Raw genomic sequence first — 22,535 nt, forward strand, 5'->3', positions numbered from 1 at the left:
GGCATACAGTGCAGTGTTGCAGAGTGGCAGAGAGTGGAGTTGTGCGGATTAGATTGGTGTTGCCTAGACTGGAGTGGTATGGCATGCAGACGAGCAGAGCGCAGTGGTGTAGAGAGGCGTAAAGTGCAGTGGCATAGAGTAGAGTGGTACAGAGTAGAGTAGAGAGGCATAGTGTGAAGTAGCATAGAGTGCAGTGGCATAATGTGGAGTGGTTCCGAATGGAGAAGAGTGCAGTGGCATGGAGTGGAGTAAAGTAGAGTGATACAGAGTAGGGTGCAATGACGTGTAGTGGTGCAGAGCAGAGTGGAGTGCAGTATGGAGGATATGCTAACACACTGCCATTACAGATAACACATTTTTGATTGAAATGACCATTACATTTGCACAGATATACAGTTTTTCAAATCAAACTATACTGTGCACAAACAATGATGTGTGGAAATTGCATCACCTAATGCAATGATTTGTTTTAATCATGTAAAGGTATTTGTTTCCAGCACAGTTCAGAATTAACAAAAATGTGCTTGATTTGTACTTCTAATTCTGATATATTCTGAAGTTTATTTAAATGTTGTCATGTGATAGAAAAAACTCTTTCCTAACCCCAGTATCCAGCAAGATTGTCGCATAAATCCTCTCACTTTGAAGTCAGAGAAAGGAAAGTAAACACTAAGTTCCCACCGAAGACAGAGCCTGACTTTGACTTTGTTCTTTGAATGCACAGCAAATATGATAAGATAAGAACAAGATTTACAAACCTGTTTACAGAAAGGGAGCACTCGGCAGGATACTGTAAATAAGGTTTTGGCAAGGGAAGGAACGAATTCAAGCTGCATAGACTAAATCAAATAAAGCCAGCAAATCAAAAGCAACAAATTGTGAGTTGCAAACCACAAGGTCAATGGCAAGCAACGGACAGAAGGTTTTCACAAGGAAGCACTATGAATTTACTTAAAGTGACAGCTGTGGGATACTTTGCGGGGAAAGTCCAGTATTTTAGTCCATATCTTGCAGTGGTTTGGCTACATCAATCACCCAGGTAGTATGACGAGAAGACCTAGAGTGGTTTCCATGTTGCAGGATAGGTCTGTACACCCATTCTATCATTTTGCCACCATTTCTTATGGTACAGAGCTTCTGGCACACCTCTTGTAGGGTTAGTGCTAGGTGGCAGACATGAAATAGGGCATTTAATGATTTTTTAAGGTGGTTGTAAGTAAGGAGTTGACCGGGGTGAACATGGTAGTCTGCTTGGAAATTTAGTAGCTCACTGTTCAGAAACAAAGTCCGTAAATTTAAGACACCTGCAACATGCCACTGATGGAGTTGCTCTGAGCACAGCCATCCTGTGTGAGTGGGAAGGCTTAGCAAAGGTAGTGCAGGAGCATAGGGTTTCTTCGTGTCAGTGAGTTTACAGGTTCTGGCAAGGCAAGAGAAAGCTGTGCATAACCCCGGATGGTGATCCGTAGAATGGTCAGTAGGAAACAATGAGCAGTGCATTAAGCCTTCCTTAAAAGTCTTTACTGGTAAACCCCATCTCATGCAGGGAGGTGGACAGAAAGCCAGTGAGCCACCCATTGGACCTGTGTAGCTGAATAATAGCATTCTAAGTCCAGAAGACCTAATCCACCCGCAGTCACAGTTAGCTTTAAAGTGGAAAGAGCTCCTGATGGCGCTGCAGTGACCAAATCAGATGTGTGGCCTGTCTGAAAAAGGAATGAAGGACGAGCAGGGGAAGGTTTGCAAAATAATACTATCATTGGGGTAGCACACCATCTTCACTAGTGCCACGGGGCCCTTACAGAAAGCAGAAGAGAAGACCAAAAAGCAAACAGGGCTTGGAGGGACCGTTCGCTCTGCCGAGATTTTCGTCCTGGAAATCAGTGTAAGAATGGTAGATATTAATCACTAGGTATCAAAAGGTAATTGGTTCCCAGTTCAATCTGAGATCTAATTGTATATGAAGGCAAAAACAGTGCCATATGTTAAAGAACACTAATTAAATTTAAAAAAAAAATAATTTTGTTTGTGCAATTTACATCCCAAATATTTTGAAGATTCTTTTTGTACTTGACACTTAGGGATAACCCAGATCTTTAGTTTGGCTTTTGCTCAATTTCAAAACCATGTAAAGACATGGACAAAGCGGGCAATTGCCTTGCACAACATTGCAAGGGGTTTGGCCCCTGTTCACCCTTCAAAAGCACTAACAGCAGACCATTGCACCAGAAGAGTTTGCCAAGGTGGATGGGTGTTACTTGTTCAACCACTTGACAGTGCCCCTTCTGTTTCGCTCCTGTGTGCAGAGGCAACTCCCCAGGTACCCAATACCTTCGTATAGTCTTGGTGGACCCATCTTGTCTGATTTTAGGAATTGTCCCACCTTGTTCTTCTCTTCTTTATTTATCCAGTTTTTAGCAACAACCCTTTGAATTACTTGCCGTGGATCTCCCATTTGATCTTGATTTCATCCACCTCTTTTATTATCTTTGATTGGTAGTCCGGGCTCCCATTTCTGAGATAAATGTAGAGTCCCATTCATACACTCTAGTGCAGTGAGACTACAGACAAGTTATGGGTACACCACATCCTGACATTAGGTGTGAGACTGTCACACCATCTGCCCTGCCTCTTTAAAAAAAAATTAGGTTGAAAGTCCATGGGCGGTTGGGGTAAGCCAGATGTTTTTGTTTAATTTGTTTAAACTAGCATAAGGTTAATTACCTTAATGTTTCCCAAACTGTTTGCCAGGGGTTTCAAAATGTTCAGAAACATAATCAAAATGTTGCTGTTACTTTCTCTTCAGGAAAGATCGGGTAGATTTGGGTAGCGGTGATGGCCTTGCCACAGTATTGAAGGGCATTAATTTACTACTGAACAAGGACGTAATGTGACACCTAAATGTAGCATGCCAGGAGGCAATCACAAAAGGTCCACAGTGAATAAATAGTGCTATGATAAAAAAGAGCAAATAAATGCACTGACAACATAGTGAGGCATCTCTCTTGTGTGTGTCTGTAAAACTGATGTTTGTTCTTGAATTTTTGTCCTGAATTTTGACCCTTTGTCCTGAATTTTTGTCCTGAATTTTGATCCTTTGTCCTGAATTTTTTACAGTCCTGTCCAGAATTTGCCTCAATGCCAGGTGGTCACCCTAAATTTACAGTGTGCTAAGAATGTTTCCAAAATACACACACGGAGGATTCTAAACCATTTGGCGCACTGGGCATCTTGTTTTAGCTCGAAGCTTCCGACAGCTTTAACTGCTAGTATGTTGGTACTTCCTTGTCGACGCATGACTTTTAAACACACCCGCAGCAGAGGAGCGCGTTGAATGGATGCAGTCGCGGTCCCAAGACGGGCACGCTAATCAATGGCGTCTGACCCGCTACATGGGAGGAATTGGTAAGTTCTACAGACAGACGTAGGGGAGTGAATACCGGGGCTGTTCACCGCATGGCCATGCAGTGATTAGTTGATTCAGTTTAATATATGTTATGGTGTTTTTTTGCTTGCAGAACGAACATTTGAATTAAGCAACACAGTCTGGTAACCGGGAAAAGTTTAATCTAGGTAAGAATGAATGGCGAACACATGCAGGGGGTTTTGACTGTCACCAGAGATGAATGAGGTCGAATAATGTGTATCTGCTTTATAAGATATATTGAGTGAGCACCGAGGCTACGAGTAGAATGTTTCACTATCAGTGTGTAGTGTGTAACATCTATAAGGGTCAGAGGAATCTTGCCTTTTACCTGGATATGGTCAGCTTTAAAAGCACTATATAATGTGGTTTCGATCCGGGCATATGTATCCCTGTGAGGTTCAGGTGACATTGTCAGCATGCACGGGTGTGCACTGAACAGGGTAACGTGCAGCACTCATGTTTTATGCTAATTGTGTTAGCGTGCTTCGAAGTATTGCTTGGATGCATGCAGGAGGCACTGACAACTTTTCATAAAGACACTACTAGCTTTGGAGTTTTTCTGAGTTTTTGTTTAAAATAGTAACAGATGATGATGACAATGCTTTTGACGAAGTATTTTTGTTTTTTAGTACTTGGTCACTTGTCAACTGTCCTCCTGAAGAGTCCTGGGAATTTGTAAATGCTGAAACGCGTGGACCTGTTGTTTTTTGGAGAAGGTCGCAGAAATGAACTTTCTAAATATTAATGTGGTGAGGGCCTAAAATTTGTCAGACATATATTTCGTTTAAACCATACCTTTCTCTTGCTACCTCCTAGTGGATTTTGAACTTTCAAAGAGGATCCATAAACACACCTATAGTTTTCAAATCTGTGATTGGGACTGGCATGAGATGACCACAGAAAATGTATATTCAGTTTGAATGGTTGTGTTGATCTATGTGTAAATATTTGTCTTGTTTATCTGTGTATGACACAATGTCTTTCGTAAATTGTATTACTATATACACAACGATAATGAAGAAGCACATACAATCTTGTGTACAATGTTGTATGGTAATTTCTATTGATACTTGCGTACCAGGTCTCACAAAAATATTTTTGGTGAGTTGCAAACAAATGAGTTTTGCTTTGCATGTGTAAGGTTGTGTTATAAATTGATTTCTTCGCTCCTCATTTTATCTATGGCCAACAAGCAAAAACAGTACACACACAGGTGATTAACACATTTGACCCACCATTTGCCTGGAAGCCCATTTTAGCATATTGGAAGATTGCCGGTTCACTTAATAGAGGATACTGGCTATGGGTGCAGTTACAATGGAGCATAAGAGTGAGTAAAATGGGACTTCCTGTATTACCTTAACTGTTGAAATGATTTCCATGGACTCCACTCTGCATGGATAAACTTCTTCCCATCAGATGTGCTATTTGTGTCTAATAAAAACCTCTGCCCTACCTCTTAAGCCTTTTGCAATTTACGCTGTTTTAATAAAAACAGATATTAACCATAAGCATATGATTGAAAGAAAATTATTAGCAAAAAGACTTGCATGTGTTTGGCAAGGCATTTCATTGGTTTCAGTAGAACCTATCTCTCTTCGATTGTAAATCAAATGTTTTACAATCTGGGATTACATTTCCTGAGCGTTTCTCCCAGAATAAGCACCGCACCTTGACAAGTAGCAGCTGGACATTGTTTCTGCTTATAGCAGAAATTCCAGGGAAACAATCCCACTTCTACATTTCTCTTGTTGAAAATATTTAAGATTAATTAGGACTAGTGTTTGTTATTGCACCTATATCTCCCATTCTGAAAGGTGATAACATTGCATATGCTGAGGTGTGATTTTCAACACTGGAAGAGGTGGCACAGCGTTTGTTTAGTCTAATATGCATATAGAATTGTGAAGATTATTTTGCATCTTTTAATTTATTATAGACAGTTCTGTGGATGGGAAAATACTAAAGAAATATACTTGCAGTATATAGTGCATGATGTATCATTGGCCAGGTCACAAATATTAGGTGCTAAGGCCCAGCTTTATGGGCTTTGTGGTGCAGCGCGCAAGGCACCTAGCTGCAATGCCCTGCGTCACTGGAAAAGGGCAGGAATGTGCATTACTGAAAACGATATAAGCACTGCTACTTCAATCCACAAGAAGACAGCACTCCGTGTGTGTAGTAAAAAAAGAAAGTTTAATACGTTCAAATTACAATGGGAACAGAATGCGTTTCAGCCCTACTGCCTTAGTCAACTTGCAGACCACCATATTGCTGTGGCTTGTAACCCAACATGTGATCACTTAGACAACATTAGTGTGAATTTAAAATTACCTAAAGTCATTCTTAGCCGGAAAATATAAATCTCAGTGGTCATCCACAGTGTTTTGGCAATGCTAAACATAAAATAATAAATTCAAAGCTTTGTTTTACGAGCAACAACTGAGCTTTACATAATGACAGTGATAAGTTATTAAAGCGATACTTTCTTCAAATAACAACACCTGTCATTCTGATTATAAACTTTTTGGATGCATCTCTTGCAATACTGATGTATCCATTTCAAATCTTCACCATTTATACATGGTTGCCTTGATATTAATTGTATGCAGATCTATACTTAACAGTGTACACTGATGATAACCAGAATCTTTCATCCTCAGCGTTACCCTAACTTAATAAACCCATGCAATTTCTTGCACATCTTCAACCAAATGGGGGCCTACATATTGAAAAGCACCTGATACATTATATTAATAATGTAACATGTTTGAGATCGTATTAATTTGAAGACTTCATTGAAACATTGCCAACCTCCCGTCTATAATACATTATTATGCGCAAGTGGGAAAAATACTACCACCAATTATGACCTCCTTTCGGGTAATGTGTAATAGCTCTTCTGCTTATCACCTTTACCTCTCCAAACGTTCCAGACCTGTAAAAAATGAAATAAAACCACTTTAAAAACCTTACAACAGTTTCCCATACACAATTCCTTATCTAGAAGCAAAAGAGCACACTTCATTCAAAGGTGTACATGCAGTTCTTCACTGCTGTTTAAACCACAGGTTTCCTTGCTGTTGAACGCTATTATATACCTTGATTCCAGAATTCGTGATTTCTTTTCTCTGTCCCTCCCTTCTCATCACAAGGTATTCCATCAATCACACTATATTTCACTTCACTCATCCTCCTTCCCTGTATTTCTCGCACGTGCCTAGCTACCAGATATGACTCATCATCATGTTGTATCGCTCTGAGGTGTTGCAGAATTCTCTTGTGTACTTATAATTTGGTGCTGCCCAGATATATTTTGGGACAACTACACCTGAGAATGTACAATGAAAACTCACTCCTGCAATTTTTATATTCTCCCTATTTTTGAATGCCTTACACTTTGGACATTTCACAAAACCATCTCTTTGATGTAACCAAGTTTCTCTGCCTGTATTTGATCTAACATCACTTCTTACTATCCTGTCCCTCATAGCTCTTCCTCTATGAAATGTTAACAACGGGTGTCTTGGTATCTCTTCTCTTATCACCGGATCACTTTTAAGGAGATGCAACACCGACTAAGCAAGTGGGATTTTTAAAAGAACACCACACAATCATGTACTTTCCCCTTGCGCTGGTGCCCTTTTGGCTGCCTAGCGCCAATGCAGGCACCCTGGCACCCTGGTGCCAGGGTGCCTGCTTTAAATAAACATATTTTTCCTTGTTATGCCTTGGGGAGGCGTATCTTTTTGGTGCATTCCCAGGTTTACAAGTTTTTGTAAATCTGGGAATGCATCAAAATCCATGGATGTCGCATGGGAATACGCACGCAACACGCATGGAAATGCGTCCCTGGCACAGAGTAATGTAACACAGCTATCTGCACTGCATTACATTGCTCAAGATTTATGAAGGCATGCAGGGCCCCGCAAGGTGGCCTTGCATGGGTTCATAAATTTCACCTAAGAATTGTGTCGCTCTTGCACAACGTTGCGTGGTACAAGAGCAGCGCAAATCCGGTCATAAATAACTGTACACTGTTTTCTGCCAGCCTAGTATTTTGAGATGTGACAGGCGTATTATCAGTTGCATTAAACTATGTAGATTCATAGAAAATCACAACTCCTGCCTGCTGAATATTAATGAGGCATGTTACATTTGACCACACCCTGACTGCAAACGTAGGAACAGAAGCAGATCTCCATCCCTACATGTAAAGTCATTTTATGTCATCATGCGGCAGCTGCTGTTTTTAAAGTCAAAAAGTTGGCATGATGAGAAGACATCAGGAGCCATTGGGCAAGGGGGCATGACTCCTGTCTTTTTTTCTAAGACAGGAGTCATTTCAATGGGGGTTGGGAGTCGAAAAAAATGGCGCAAATCGGGTTGAGGCGAAAAATTTGCCTCAGCCTGACTTGCCCCATTTTTTGGCGCCCAAGCTCCATATCCCCCTACGCCGGCGCTGCCTGGTGTACGTCTTTTTTTTCACGCACACCAGGCAGCGCCGGCGGATAACGCCGGCTAACGTCAGTGAATACATACGGCGCCCGCATGGTGCTTCATAATGGCGTTAGCCGGCGCTAATTTTTTGGACGCAAAACTGCGTTAGCGCAGTTTTGCGTCAAAAAGTATAAATATGGCCCATAATTTTCTTTCCGGTCCTATTTGTGATTTGGTCGGGGTCGCAAAAGCACATATATGAGTTGGAAAGACTTTTCTGACTCATAAAAGGGTTTCATACTTTGTAAAAAAGATATTTTACAGATATATAATCCAGTGATTTTGTAAATTGCAGTGGTTTGTGCCTGCCAAATACCTTTGTGTAATAGCCCCAAACTTACTTCTCCCTCTCGTAGAAGTGTCAGTCACTCTCACACACTCTCTCTCTCGCTCTCTTTCTCTCTCACACACACATACAAATTCTCTATCACATAATACTGACATCTAGTAACAAAATATCTGAAGGTCAGAAGCAGCCATGTGTTGGTGCTATATACTACAATTTTCCATATTGTAAGAGCCTGTTACTTTGCTCCTTTTCTATTAAGGTAATCAATGATTTTTGGAGGAGCAAAAATCAAAATATTCTGCCTACCTAAATAAAAACTTATATATATTTACTGCTACATGTAAGCACTGGCCACCACAAAACGGAGCAAAAAAAAGGCATGTACTATAGCGATAAATAGCACCTCGTGCATACGAGCGCTATCGGAGCGGATTATATAATTCAGCCCCACTCTCCACACACCATTTTGTATACCTTCATTAGACAAAGTAGCGTGGCTCAGTGAATTGAATACTTGAAGCTGAAAGGCGCAGTGACTTGTAAGGGTTCACATCCTGACTCCATTTTCGACCCCTCACTGAACAGTAGTTTGAGTACCATTGAAGTGGGTAACAACAGTAACACGTCTAATTGATAGGGCATTGACAGACACCTGATCATAGTTTAACAGCCAATAATGTGCACATGACAAACTAAATTAATTGCATCTTGTTCCATGCGAGCTGTCACTGAACCATCTGGAGCTTTGGGAGAGAGTTGCTAAATATTGCTAAGTTCCATTTCATAATTTTAATACACTCAATACAACTGCACAATTTAGTATAATAATACGACACACCAATAAATGCCTAATTATTTTAGAAAGTCTAATTCTGCGATTTACGTGGTGAATCATTCCCTTGCTCAGTTTGTGCTTCGATTCTGAAGACCAAGCTAGTTGCCTGATTCAATCTTGTATTTGGTGGCTTGCTTACCTCGACCTCATACTCGTGAGTGGCATACAACATCAGTATTCGATTGGTGAAAGAACGCCCACTGACTTCTACAATAATTGATAATTTCATGGCCATTCCAATGAAAACACCTAGAGGCATATTTGCAAGAAACTGGCACATAAGTGCTGATTCACCAGTTTTCTTGCGTCACCCCTGTCCCACCTAACGATACCATGGGTGAGCTGTCCTTACAATACAGCGCACCATGACAGTCGTTAGGACAATAGCGTCAGAATTTGTGACACTATTATGATGCTTTGCTGCACTAGCATCAAGAATCTTGACGCTAGTGCAACAAAGTGCAAGGAGGCCAATAGGTTTCTATGGGTGCATCATTTTAACACCTGCTTTGAGCAGGTGTAAAAATGATGCAAAAATGGTGCAATGAAATCTTGTAGATTTCAGTGTGCCATTTTTGCCGGCCTCCTAGCGTTGGAACGTCCCCCCTTGCATACATTATGCCTGGCACAGGCATAATGTAGCGCAAGGGGGTGTAAAGTGGCGTAATGCGGGCATTGCGCCACTTTGTAAAAACAGCACCGCTAAAAAGCCTTCCTAATGCCACATAAGCGTAAAAAAAAAATGGCACTAATGTGATGCAGAAAGGAGGTAGGGGCTTATGAATATGCCCGAAAGTTCGATATATAACTTTACATTTATCATAACTAAATGATAAAAGTATGTGAGCTTTTACCTTTAAACAGTCTGCGCAATAGTAAGCATATGTTCACAGTAACAAAACTTCCTTCAGTTTGGTAGCTTGTTCAGAACTTTGCACATTGACCACTGAGAAGCACTTCTATGTCATGACTACTTGCTGAAGATGGCATAGCATGTTAAATCCTGCCATTGACATTGTCAGTGATCCAAAAGCCACATGTTTGATTTAGCTGGAAAGTACCTCCTTCTCAGGTCAGGTGCAAACAAAACAGGTACAAACAAAGCAGTTAGCAAGAATCATCGCTCAGCAGGATAATGAGTCTGCTGCAGAGGGTTGCATCCTCTCAGCCTGCAGAAGGCAGGTGTGAATGAAAAGGGCGAGAGGGATTTTGTTCGGTGCTGTTTGTAGGCCAGGTAAGAATCGGTGAGTCGAGGAAGGCATTGTGTGTGGTGCCGCTTCTGGAGGCAGGCACTGGTTTGGTGATGCAGTCTCAACAGATCGCTCTATAGGTCACACAGAAATAGGGAGCATGTAGTGGGTGGCCCGGTACAGCAGTGGCAGTGAGGTATTTAGACAAAATACTGAGTTTTAAATATTGTGATATAGAAATATTGACAAAAAATATCACAACTACAAAAATATCGTGGTACAGAACATATTGTAAAGAATATTGTTTTTTTGGTAAGAAATATTGTTTTAAAAATATTGTTGATTTTAGTATTGTTTCTTTATTATAGCTGTAAAAAATATCATTTTTAAAATAATTTAATGTGTTTTAGTTAATACGCTATTTTATGTGGTAATATTCTAAGTATAACTGTTATTTGGTTTAAAAAATATAGTATGTAATTGTAAGTGTTTTAGTAATTTATTTTTAAAATTAATAAGCAATTTAAAGCTGAACCGAGGGTTGTTGAGTATGTAGGGAATAGGGTTTGTAGTTGAATAAATGATAATTAATTTAAGCTTAATGGTATTTATGTTTATTGTAAATTAATTCTATAATTGATTATTAAGTTAATTGTTTATTTGTTACATCACATTTGTTAATTTACGTTTTTTAATGAATATTTTAATTTTATTATTTCTAACACTATGTTATATTTCAGCAGCACGTTGTTGGGTTTGTAAGGGAATAGTGTGAGAAGTTAAATAAATTATATTTAATTTAAATATAATGGTAAGTATTTGTATTGCAAATTAATAATGTATTTGATTATTAATTATGTTGTTCAATTGTGATATTATACATTTTTTTTTTTTTTTAATTGTAATGCATATGTAATTCTTTTATTAGGAAGTGCAGATTTAGTACTGGGTTGTTGGGAATGTAGGGGAATATGGTGGGACGTTAACTAAATTAAAATGTATTTAAAACAATGTTATTTTTTAGGTAATGAAATATCTAATAGAATTTTGAAGTGTTTATTTGTCTATGTGTATTTTGATTTTAACATATCTATAAAGTAAATTTTCGATTTTTTTTTTATGGGATGTAGAGTGGGAAGATATTAAAGTTATGATACTATGTTAAAGAATTGTTGTTTATCTGTGATTAAATAATTGATAATTGATTTTGTTTAATTTTACCACTGTATTTTTTGATAATTATTGTTCAGTTGTTGACATATTAATGATTTCATTTGTAAGTGGTTTGGAAATATTGTCTGTGGAATGATTTTTGTATTAATATATTTTTTCTATATTCTTATATATTAAATACTTTTGTATTATTTAAATAATATTGTAATGTCTTTGCAAGTAGGAAAGTCAACATGATTGTAGTTTTACTTTTTTAATCTCTACAGTTTTAATTTAGATATTAATTTTGTTTTTATTTTTTCTAACCCCATAGTAATTATTTGTATGTACTATAATGTTTTATGTTTTATTTGGCATTACAATAATTTAATAAATAGTTTGAGCTTTTAATGTCAGATGCAATTCTTTCAAAGTCCAACAATTTCTCTTTTATTACTTAGGGCCTGATTATGAGTTGGGTGGTTAAACTGCCACAACTCCAATACAGCGGTGGGGAGGCAGCCGTCAAGGCAGCGGCGGCCACACCTCTATCGTATTACGATGTTTCCACCTGGCTGACTGCCGGAAACGTCGTATTTCATGGATTCTGCTGGTCAGCCTGGTGGAAACAGTGTGGCAGCATTGGCCTCGGCTTCCCTACTGTTTCTGAGACTGGAGTGGGGATAGTAAATATAACCCCTCCGAAGTCCAACATATTTGCACTGTTGTAGAGTGGGTTTTAATAATTATTGAATGGATTTTTATTGCTATTATTTTTTTATTTTTTTCCTCCATTTTTTACTTTTTTTAATATATATATTTCCATGGTTAATAAATATTTTTATATCTAGTGTTTAAAAGTTTTTATGCATATTATTATTTTGGGAAAAGTGTAAAATGATTAATCTTTTCTTAATGTATGTTACATAAAGTGTTTTTGTTTCCTAATTTAGTGTACAGAATAAATTAATAAGATGTTTATGATAAGATTTTATTTAGGTTAAACATTTTTGTTGGTAGTATATATGGTTGTTAATTTGTAATGTATTTTACTCTTAACATTTGAAATTAAAATATTTAAAAAAGTGTGTTTTATATTGACATTTTTAAAAATATCATAAAATATATATATATATATATATATTTGTGTATATGTGAAATATACATATACATATAATTTAAAAAAGCTTACATTTCTTAGGTAAACATTGTATTACATTTAAAGAATAAACTGCTTGAAATACACTAGTGTAAAGACGATATTTATTTTAAACAATTATATTTTTACCTGGCACACTAGTGTGACTGGGCCTAGGGCCACAACAGGGCTGGATCAAATCAAGGACAATAGGAGCCCTTACATGGAGACTCCTATTGAACATGGCTAGATCCGTTACTGACACTAGCGCTAAGCCCAACCACACAAGTGGGGCAGGGTTTTTATCAACGCAGGTGTGGCAATGCTAGGTGGTAGGAATTGTGTGGATTCCTGTAAATTCTTGAATTTTTCATCACTGAAATGTTGGGAAAATGTGTGACTTCAGACAGAGTTGGAGGTTTTCAGGATATTGTGGGTAAGAAAATGGTGTACAGTGCATGTTAAGCACACAACTCTGGACAACCCCAGATGTCTACTTTTTAGAAGTGTCTGGGTCTGGTAATTTATTCCAGGTGGCAGCCTACCCAAGCCCAAAAAGTGCACCCGTTCATCATTGTAAGTGGGACAATATGGGGATCTAGCCAAGCTCTCCAGGCCCATATGTAAAATCAACATCCAAGTGTCAAATGTCCTCTTGCATGGCATTAGGATGAGATGTTTTAGTCCGCAGGGGGAGCAGAAACTCTGTTGCCTCCTTCACTTGGGGTGGGGGCAAAGCCCTCTACTTTGTTTTCAATTCTTTGGTGTCTCGTGAGCTGACTGCCCCACGGGAGGGGGTTTGGGGGTCATGGTTAACCTTCCCATGTGCCCCCCCAGTGGGACAGCAAGACTTTGTCCCCATTCATTTGTTGCCAGGGCATGGCCATGCCCCCACCCATTTTTTTTTTTAAATCTTCAATGGGGTGTCTAGTGGACTTACTGCCCACCTGGGTGGCAGATCAGCTGTAAAAATCCCCCAGGGGGGCATAAGGATTATGCACATTTTTATGGGGGATGGGAGCATTGCCATGCCCCTACTGGGCAGCCCTCAGCCCTACACTAAGAAAATAAATAGTCCCTGGTGCCTAGTGGGCTTTCTGCTGCTCCTAGGGAGGCAGCAGAGCAGGGCTTTTACCTCCATCTGGCCCCTAACATGTGGCAGAAATACTGTGCCCTTTTCTTATGGGCAGAGGCTTTGGCATTCCCATACTAGGCTGCCCCACCCCTACACGAAGAAAAAAAAAATCCCTGGTGACTAGTTGACTTTCTGCCCTCACCCCCGCCCACCGGAGGAGGACATGGGGGGCAGCCTGGGAGCTATTGGCCTCATATGCCCCTACAAGGGGTTAAAAATACTTTACCAATGTTTTGGGGGTGGTGGAATTAACATGCACATAGTGGGCAATCCCCACCCCAATTCTAAGTGAAAAAAAGAATCCCTGGTGCCTAGAGTGCATTCTGACCTCCCAGGGAACAGATTGGGGTCTATTGCCCCCATCTGCCCCTCCCAGTGGGACGAGAAAGACTGGTATGAACCATTAACAATAAAGGGGGAACAAAATCCCTTGCCCAAGGGGCTGCTCCATCTCCCTGGTGCCTGTTGGGTGAATACCTGCTTGGGGATCACCCTCCTGTGGTGATCCCCAAGCAGAGATCCACTAGGGAACAGTACCATTGGAAAGGGGAGATACTCCCATTTCCAATGATACCTCTTCCATCTACATTGGTTCTTAGGGGGCTGAAATAGCCCCGCAAGCACTAGGCAGTGAAAGTGAAATGAGCCAACCAGCTCATTTCACTTTTGTTTTCAGTGAAATGACATCAGTGCACCATGTGTGCTGATTGTAATTTCACTGAAAACAAAGAAACAGCCTTGGGCACTAGGGAAACATTCCCCCTGCTCCCAAGGCTGTTTCTTTCAGCAGGCAATCTCTCTGGTGCCCAGACCAGAGGGATTACCTGTGTTGTGTGCATGGACTGTGGGGAGCCATCTGTCGCACATAACCATTTGGCGTCAGATGGACGGGAGTAGTTAAGGAGTGCTAAGCATGAGTATAGAGAGGGGCATGCACTTGCCCGCAAAAAGTATGCCCATTCCTATTTGCAAACTGCATTCCCAAATCTATCACAACCATAAAAGCCCCAGCACTATTGTAAATGTGCTACAGCTCTGACTTGGAGTAAGTCCAGCACCTCCCATGTCCAACCACTGGTACTTCAGCACCCTCCGATAGAAAATAATGTTAAAATACATTATTTTGACTTTTTTTAACATTTATATAAATGTTATTATATGTTTAAAATTGTATATAAATAGAAAATACATATTTATAACATAAATACAAAATAAATATTTTATTGTCACATTTGTTTAACATTTTTAATTTGAAAATTATTGAAACTTTAATTATTTTAAATCATAATTAAATGAATTCAAGTAAATTCTATACATACCTTTTAGTAATTTTTACTACGTAATAAATAAATATTAACCATGTACTTAAGATGGGATGTTTTAAATACATTAAAAAAAAATATATATACATTTAAATCAATTACATTTTTAATTCGAAATGAAGATAATAGTACTGTAGCAAGTAATTTACATCAATATTTAACATAAAAGCATTTTTACTATTTATTTAAGTTTCATCACCCTTTTTAAATTTTTCTATACATTACAATCGGGAGAGCTCCACTGTAGTGCCAGAGAACTCTTCCTTTGTGTGAAAAGTTACTATTAGTAACTTTACACTTGTAAAATTGTCTCTACCCCTGTTTCTGGGGTGGAGACAAATAAATCTACACTTTGAAATACACTTAGACTCAGAAATGGTGACTAGAAAAAAGTAGTAAATTTACTGCAAGATATAAAAGTAAATTTCTCTGTGTAGATTTACTCGTGTGCAAATTTAGCTTTGTGCATAGGCCCCAAAGAGTCACAAATACAGATTGAGTGTTGGCATCTGTCAGTACCAGAGCTATGGCTGCTGGCTGTTGGCTAAACCTGTCACTCTGGCCATGCTCATGCTCTCTACATGACTGAAGTGTGCTCATGGTACCTTCAGTCTGGCCCAATCTAACTACACATATGCATGCAACCATGTTTGAAAGGCGATTGATCTTTGTTTGCACTGTGTAACCACCTGAATGGCAGAAATCAAGCCACATAAATGCTATGTACATGCTCCGAACATAATATGCAAGTCAAAATGAGAAAATGGCATTCGTCATATGTTTAAGATGCAAGTTGATTTCATTTTTACAATGCATGTACAAGAGAGCATTACAAGGCGCACGATACAGCATGCAAGTTAGATGGTGCATATTGAGACACACACTCACGGGATATCAGGGGTGGGAGTGAACTTTAGTGGCAACCATTTAAACCTTTAACAGCACCTACCCATAGGATTGCATGCTAAGTACCGGAGCCCCAAAACACAAGCCAGGTGGTTCAATACATCCTTCTCCACCGTGGTGTATACCTGAGCACAGTACCTTTACCCGCACTATATACAGATGGTAACACCCACACAAAATCACCCCTGCCCTATCTCAGGCTGGGTTCAGTATTATCATCTTCTGGCTGGAGGACCAAAGGATGGCTGACTGCTACCACTTCCTTGCAGTCTGCCCTCAAATGTTTTTTTTCCTTCATTGTCTTGGGTGGGTTGGACCCTGCCCTCTGCATTCCTCGTAGCTGTTTGGTATCATTAGGAAAGACAGTGTTGTCTCAGGGATGTCTCATACGTCTATAGTTTCTATTTGCAGGGAGTCACAGAGATCTTTTTGAACCACAATACATTTCTCATCATCCTTTTGCCCCCACTGCAGACTGAGATCATTGTGCTTTTTATCTTTTCCACCACCCATGGCTGCCTTTCCTATGGAGTGCAGACTTTTTTCACTAGATGGATAAGCCTGTAGACACCTACCTGCAACTGGGGCTTTTAAGCTCTCCGAGGTTGACTAGCACCGGTGTTGGTGTTTTGGCGGTGACTCTGCCCTTGCCTTTTATCTATTGGTGTGGGCCTCCACGAAGGTCCCATCGAGATACTGTATTGCGTTTTCCAGTTAAACATGGGCTATGGGTGAGCAGAGTGTTGTGCTGTGGAGTGTATTGTGGTATATTTTCAGAAAATGATATGAACAGCATTCAGGGGTCTTCCTATTGTGCTACTCCTATGTGAAGAGCTTCATTCAGCGTTCTCATGAACCATTTGCCTGGGACCACTGAAGTTTTAACTTCTTGGTTCAATAGTCCTTGAAACCTGCCCTTCAAAACAAGGGTCTGTAGTCCATCTTAATCTCAAAAGGTCAGGCCGAAAGTGCCAAAGACCTTCTCCATTATCCCCGCACCTTTGAGAAGGACACAGATGATACTACCTCCACCACCAGAACTGTGAGTAGTTGGCCATCATGACCATCCAGGAACCTGCCAAAGTAAGTGCTTATTTTGGTCCATGGCTACTCCATGGCCTCTGCTTCTATGGGCTCTAGGCGATGTGCCGCTTCCAACACTTGGCAAGCATGGCACATTCTCACTGCTTGATCTACGGTTGCATCTATCCTCAGGAACTAAAACTTCTCCCAGAGCAGGGCTTTCATTTTGGCCATTCATTGGTGCCCCTGGGGCCCTATTAAAGAAAGTGTCCCAGGGATGCAACAGACGTGTGCGCCCCAGGGGTACTTTGATATTACAGAGGGTGCTGCAGATGTTTGAACGTTCCCTCTGTAATACTGATAGTGCTGACGCACATGTAGCACCAGCATCATCTCAAGAGCTAATTCCCTCATTTGAATGGGGGCATGGCCTCATGCAAGTATAGGAATCACTTTGTTTATGCACCTACACTGTTTAATGGAAGTGGGTGCAGAGGAAAACATGCCTTTTGGAGGTGTACTGAAAGCGTGCCACTACATGTGGCACACTTTTAGTGTACCTACTAAAGGCAGTCCTCTGTGAGGGAGAAAAAGGGTCTTGTGGACCCCTCAGACATCCCCTTGCAGACAGGTGCAGTCACTCGCTGCATCCGCCTGCAAGGAGATTGCTAATTCTTCTTGAAAATGCAGGGGGGTGCCACCTGCAATGTGACATACAAGAGTGAAGCATCTGCACTGTATTTCAATTGAATGCGCTGCCCCCAGGGTAACACAAGTTCACAGCTGCCCTAAGGGCAGCACATTTATCAGAATAGGGTGCACTTTCCCTGTTTGAGCCCACTGCACCTGTTTTAAGAAGTGCAATGGAGAAAACAGGGAAAGTGCACCCTTATCGTAATACGGGCACTGGAGGGCAAGCTCCACGGGCTGATCCACAGTTTCTGTAACGCAACAATCCTTCTCCTTCAAATATGTAGGTCCTCTGCCACCATGCTCAATTCTTCCCAAACTCTCCAGGGCTAAATCATGACTATTTATCTTTCAGGCCCCACTGTTTTGAGTCATTTAGGAAGGTTTTCCACTTGATTTTTATCAGAGCCGTGATTGCCCTTTGTATGCACCCATCCTCTCTGGCTGCACCCTCTATGTTTTGCAGGTTCTTAGCTCTAGGATAAGCACTCAGCACTAGCAGCTGAATGAACTCTTTCATGTCGAGGCTCAGTCTTTGGCTGGTCCATCTCCTTGAGGGTGGTGAAATAAATATTCAGTTGAGCTGTTTGTCCCAGGCTTGAATGCCACTACAAAGTCATTTTTTTGCAGTTGGGTGGCTTCGTTTTTAATCTGGGCAGAAGAGAGTACACTGTCTCTGCAAACAATGGAATGAGTGGTTTATGGCCTGTAACTACCCTGAACCTACGTCCATATACGTATAATCCCATTAGAGACCTCTCTTTCTATTTGTGCATAGTGAGTGTCTGTGTCTGTTAAGGTCCGGCTCTCTTACGCGATGGGCATCCAGTTGCCTGGAGTGTGTTCTTGATACAAGACAATCCCCAAGCCCACTGAACTGGTGTCTACAATGAGCTCTGTCATTTTTTCCTGGTTGAAGTAGGCCATGGTGATGTCTTCAGTAGTGTGATCTTGCTCTCCTGTAAAACAGATTCTTGTTTATCGTTCCTTTCCCACCTTGCATTAATTTTTGTTAGTGCGCTGAGTGGTTGGGACATGGTTGTCAGATTGGGCACGAAGAGCCCACAATATGTGGCCATGCTCAGGAAAGTGCAGATTTCCGTAGCACTTTTAGAATTTGAAGTGTTCTGTACTCTGCTTTCCGTGGATCAACTCTCAGGCCATCTCTGGAGAATGTGTAGCCAACTAAATCTATGTGCTTCTTGAGGAAATAACATTTCTTCTTGTGGAGTGTTAGGCCATGCTTGGCCAGCCTTGTGAGTGTTGCTCTTAGGTGTTGATCTTTCACGGTCTTTGACTATATAAGGATGTAGTTGCTGATACTCCCTATACCCATGAGAGCATCTCCCAGATTTAGTTCAGGAAAACTTCCCCTGCCTACATTATTTACAAATTGAGTCCTCAGTATCATTGCAAGACCAAGCATGTGGAATAGGTTATAACATGTCTGCTTTCAGGGTCTAGAGTCAGTGATGGTACCATGCATTGAAGTCTGATTCAGAGAAACATTGTGCTCCATTTAGGTTAACTATTATGTTATCCATGGTGGGAGTCAGGTGCTATCTCGACAACTGGCTTTATTGGGGAGTGTCATAACTATGCAGATTTGGACAGCACATTGTTGATTGGACTTGGTGGTGATCAACATGGGAGACACCAGTATAGTAGGGCCTGTGTTGATGAGGGCTGACACCATTGTCTCTGTTATTTTGACTATACTTTTGAGTTGGGGCCACCTGCCCTTTAGGTCTTGCCTGGCATATGAGATGATTAAAACTTATTCATGATCTTCGTAAAGTAGTCTGGCCTGTTAGAAGTGCATGGTTTCTGTGGTGTCTTGAGGTTCCCTTTGTATTGTCAGGGGCTTTAAGGTCAAAGATAGTCCTTTTCACCCCTGGAGTTTACACCCCCTGTCTCTGCCTTGACGTACCCTGGCAAAATAGTTTAGTTTACTACACTAGGAGCAGATTTTTCCCTGTGCTGTGCATCTGTCTTAGCGGTGAAACTCTATCCCACAATTGCAACACTTGGTCGGTGCCCAGGCATGGTCTGTTGCCTCCCTGTCTGTCAGCATTGGACCCCTCTTGGAATTGCCTCCACTGTTTCCTCCTTAATCTTTATTCCCCTTGGTGTGCCTCAGTGGGTGATGCCTCTGGTCAGTGGTGTCTTCATTTCTTCTGTGTGGGTGTTTGATAGTTCATAGGACAGAGCCAGGATAAGGATATCTTCTAGGTGTATCCTCGGCTGATGTAGAATCGATCACTACAGCACTGAAGACATGCACCCTTGAATGAGTTGAGCCTTCACCTCTTTTGACTGGTCATCATCTCTGCAGTTGCTCAAGAGCTCATGCAACCATGCAAAGAACCTGTCATTTGCCTCTTCCTCACTTTGCCATACTTGGCACAGTTTGTATCTCTCATAGTCTGGATGTTGCTGGGGGTCAAAATGTGCATTCAGTGCTATGATGTTTGTACCATAAACATGATTGGCTCCCACTACCTCTTCAACCACAAAGTGGAGCAGCAGGGATCTTTTAATGGTTTCATCATTCTCCCTGGTGGCACTGAAGTAGTTGCTTATGTGGCCAACCCATGTCTTCTACCTGGGTGCCGCAGTTGCAGGGTCAGCCAGTTCGCTGAAGGGTGACGCGATATAAAGGAGGAGTGTGTTGATGTGATTCCTTCAGGTGCTGCTGGCGCTTGAACATTTACCCTGGATGGGTGGTCCTCCATGTTACCTTTTCATGTGAATTGGGTGCTCTTGTCAAGTTGTTTGTAGTTTGTTGCTTGTCCCCCCATTTCACTCTGGCCCTGTGAGTGCTTTTATTTTTCTGAGCTCTATAAACTTTCGTGATTTCTTAGTTTTCTTTTTCTCAAGGCTCGGGTGGAATTCCTCCCAGTCTTTTGAGCATGTGGGTCAAGTAGGTGCAGTCACCACTGTCTCTGTGTTCTATTCCCACTCTTTCCCAGTCGCTGCTGTATGTTTTTTTTTATGTTTTACTATTTTTTTACTGCATGGTGTGGTGACATGCCGTGTCAGTCTTCCACCACCAGCTGCACTGCTTGTCATGCAGAGCAGCTGGTTGCACTTCAGGGGCTCCCATTGCACCAGGCTGACATGCCGACATGTTGGGTGCTCCCGCTGGGTTTGCCTCTCTCCACTACGTGGGCTGCCTTCATCCATGTGAGATACAGGCAAGTGAGCTGGTGAGTCTGCTTTAGTTGCGCCTATGGCAGCTGTGCACCTTGCTCTGGTACTGACCAGCATCGGACTGTGACAGAAAATAGGTCCAGGCACCAAAATAAAAGTGGTCCTTAATAGCAGTTCAAATACCTAAAAAAGTGGCCTATGTTTCACAAGTGGGGCAGTTTTGAACTGGTAAAAATGTGCTGTATATGTGTTTTGCAAAGTGTGGAAGACTACGTGGATTTAAGCTTACAGCAGGCAATGTTTGTTTCAATGTCAGGGGAAGTAACAGCAAACATTGTCCCAACAGACCATACAACAGGCCCACAAGCAGCCAAAAAAAATCCCAGCCACTGACCCATCAGACCAGCCCATCGGGCACTGCCTGATTGCCCTACAGGCCAGTCCGACCCTGGAACCGATGACTCTGTGTGGTCTTACAGCTGCTGGGTGGGCGTTTGTTCTACATGCCTACCCATTCTCTGGGTTGGTGACATTGTAGGGCAATGAAATGAAAGTGTGCTGATCGTCCTTTTTGTACTCAGCGTTAGGGAGCCGCAGAGTGGCCTTGGCTGGCTAGTAGTGAGACAAGCACACAGTCTCGGCTGGCAACCTGGAAAAGTGGCAGGCGGGGGGTATAAAACAAAAATAAACAATACATTTTTTTTTTAAATAAACTTACCTGAACTGGCCGTCGCTCTCCACCGCTCTCAGCTTCACTGCAGGCTCCCAGCCTGCCCTGCACCAATCATGACGCTGCTCAAAGCAGCATTATGATTGGCTGGAGCGCCTTGGCTGGGTCCTCCAAGGTAGACTGGGAGCCTTGGCCGGCTCTCTCCACTCGGCTAAACAGTGCCAGATTGGAGAGAGCCCTTGTGCGTATGTATGTTTGGCCGAACCGAGACGGCCAGCAAAACATACATGCACACTGAGGGGAGTGCTCTGTGCACTCCCCTCACTGCTCGTCACCCCCATGGCCCCGCCCTTTTAACGAATAAAACAACAATAAACAGCATGTATTGTTGTTTTGTTTCTAAAGGTTTGCAGATGCTGCAGGCGGGGTTGACGCTCCTCCGCCCTTATGGAGGAGCCGCCCCGCATGCACACACTAGATGTCAGGTGTGGGAGTGACCTCGAGCTGTTGACCACTGATGAAGCAGAAAATGAAGGTTTTGATTTTAATGCATAAACGTAGTGCTGAAATAATCATGTGTGACATTAACCAAATTAATAAAGATTGTACGGGGACAAAATGTGCCCTCAGAGTAGTTTGCCATCATTTATACGCGTGCTTTATATAACGTGGTGTATTAGAAATGCACTAATTCGACATAATCATAAACGTGTGCTACGATTTTGCTTATTTGACATGCCTTAGCTTAGCATTACTTTAGCGGAGGCTTTGGCCTAGTTGCCTGGTCTCACGGTTTAAACGTTCGTATTTTTTCCACTGTGCTATTAAACGTGTATTTCTGCTTGAAGCTGTACTTTTCCACAGAGACTGCTCGCATGCTTATCTTAAAGTTGGTGCCAGCATGGCATATTTTCTCTTAAATTCAAGGTCGGCTTGCAGGTGCGGACAATGGAGCCTCTGAGAGTAAGCTAATCGAGAAACAATGTTGCAAATTGCGTACCCATCTCCAAGGATAATGTATGCTTAAGTAAAAGCTTGAGAACTGTCGTTTTGGATTGGTCGATTTGAAGCTAACCTATGAACCCACCAATGGAGACCCTACAGG

Source organism: Pleurodeles waltl, chromosome 1_1 (genome assembly GCF_031143425.1).
Source record: "Pleurodeles waltl isolate 20211129_DDA chromosome 1_1, aPleWal1.hap1.20221129, whole genome shotgun sequence".
Taxonomy (NCBI): Eukaryota; Metazoa; Chordata; class Amphibia; order Caudata; family Salamandridae; genus Pleurodeles; species Pleurodeles waltl.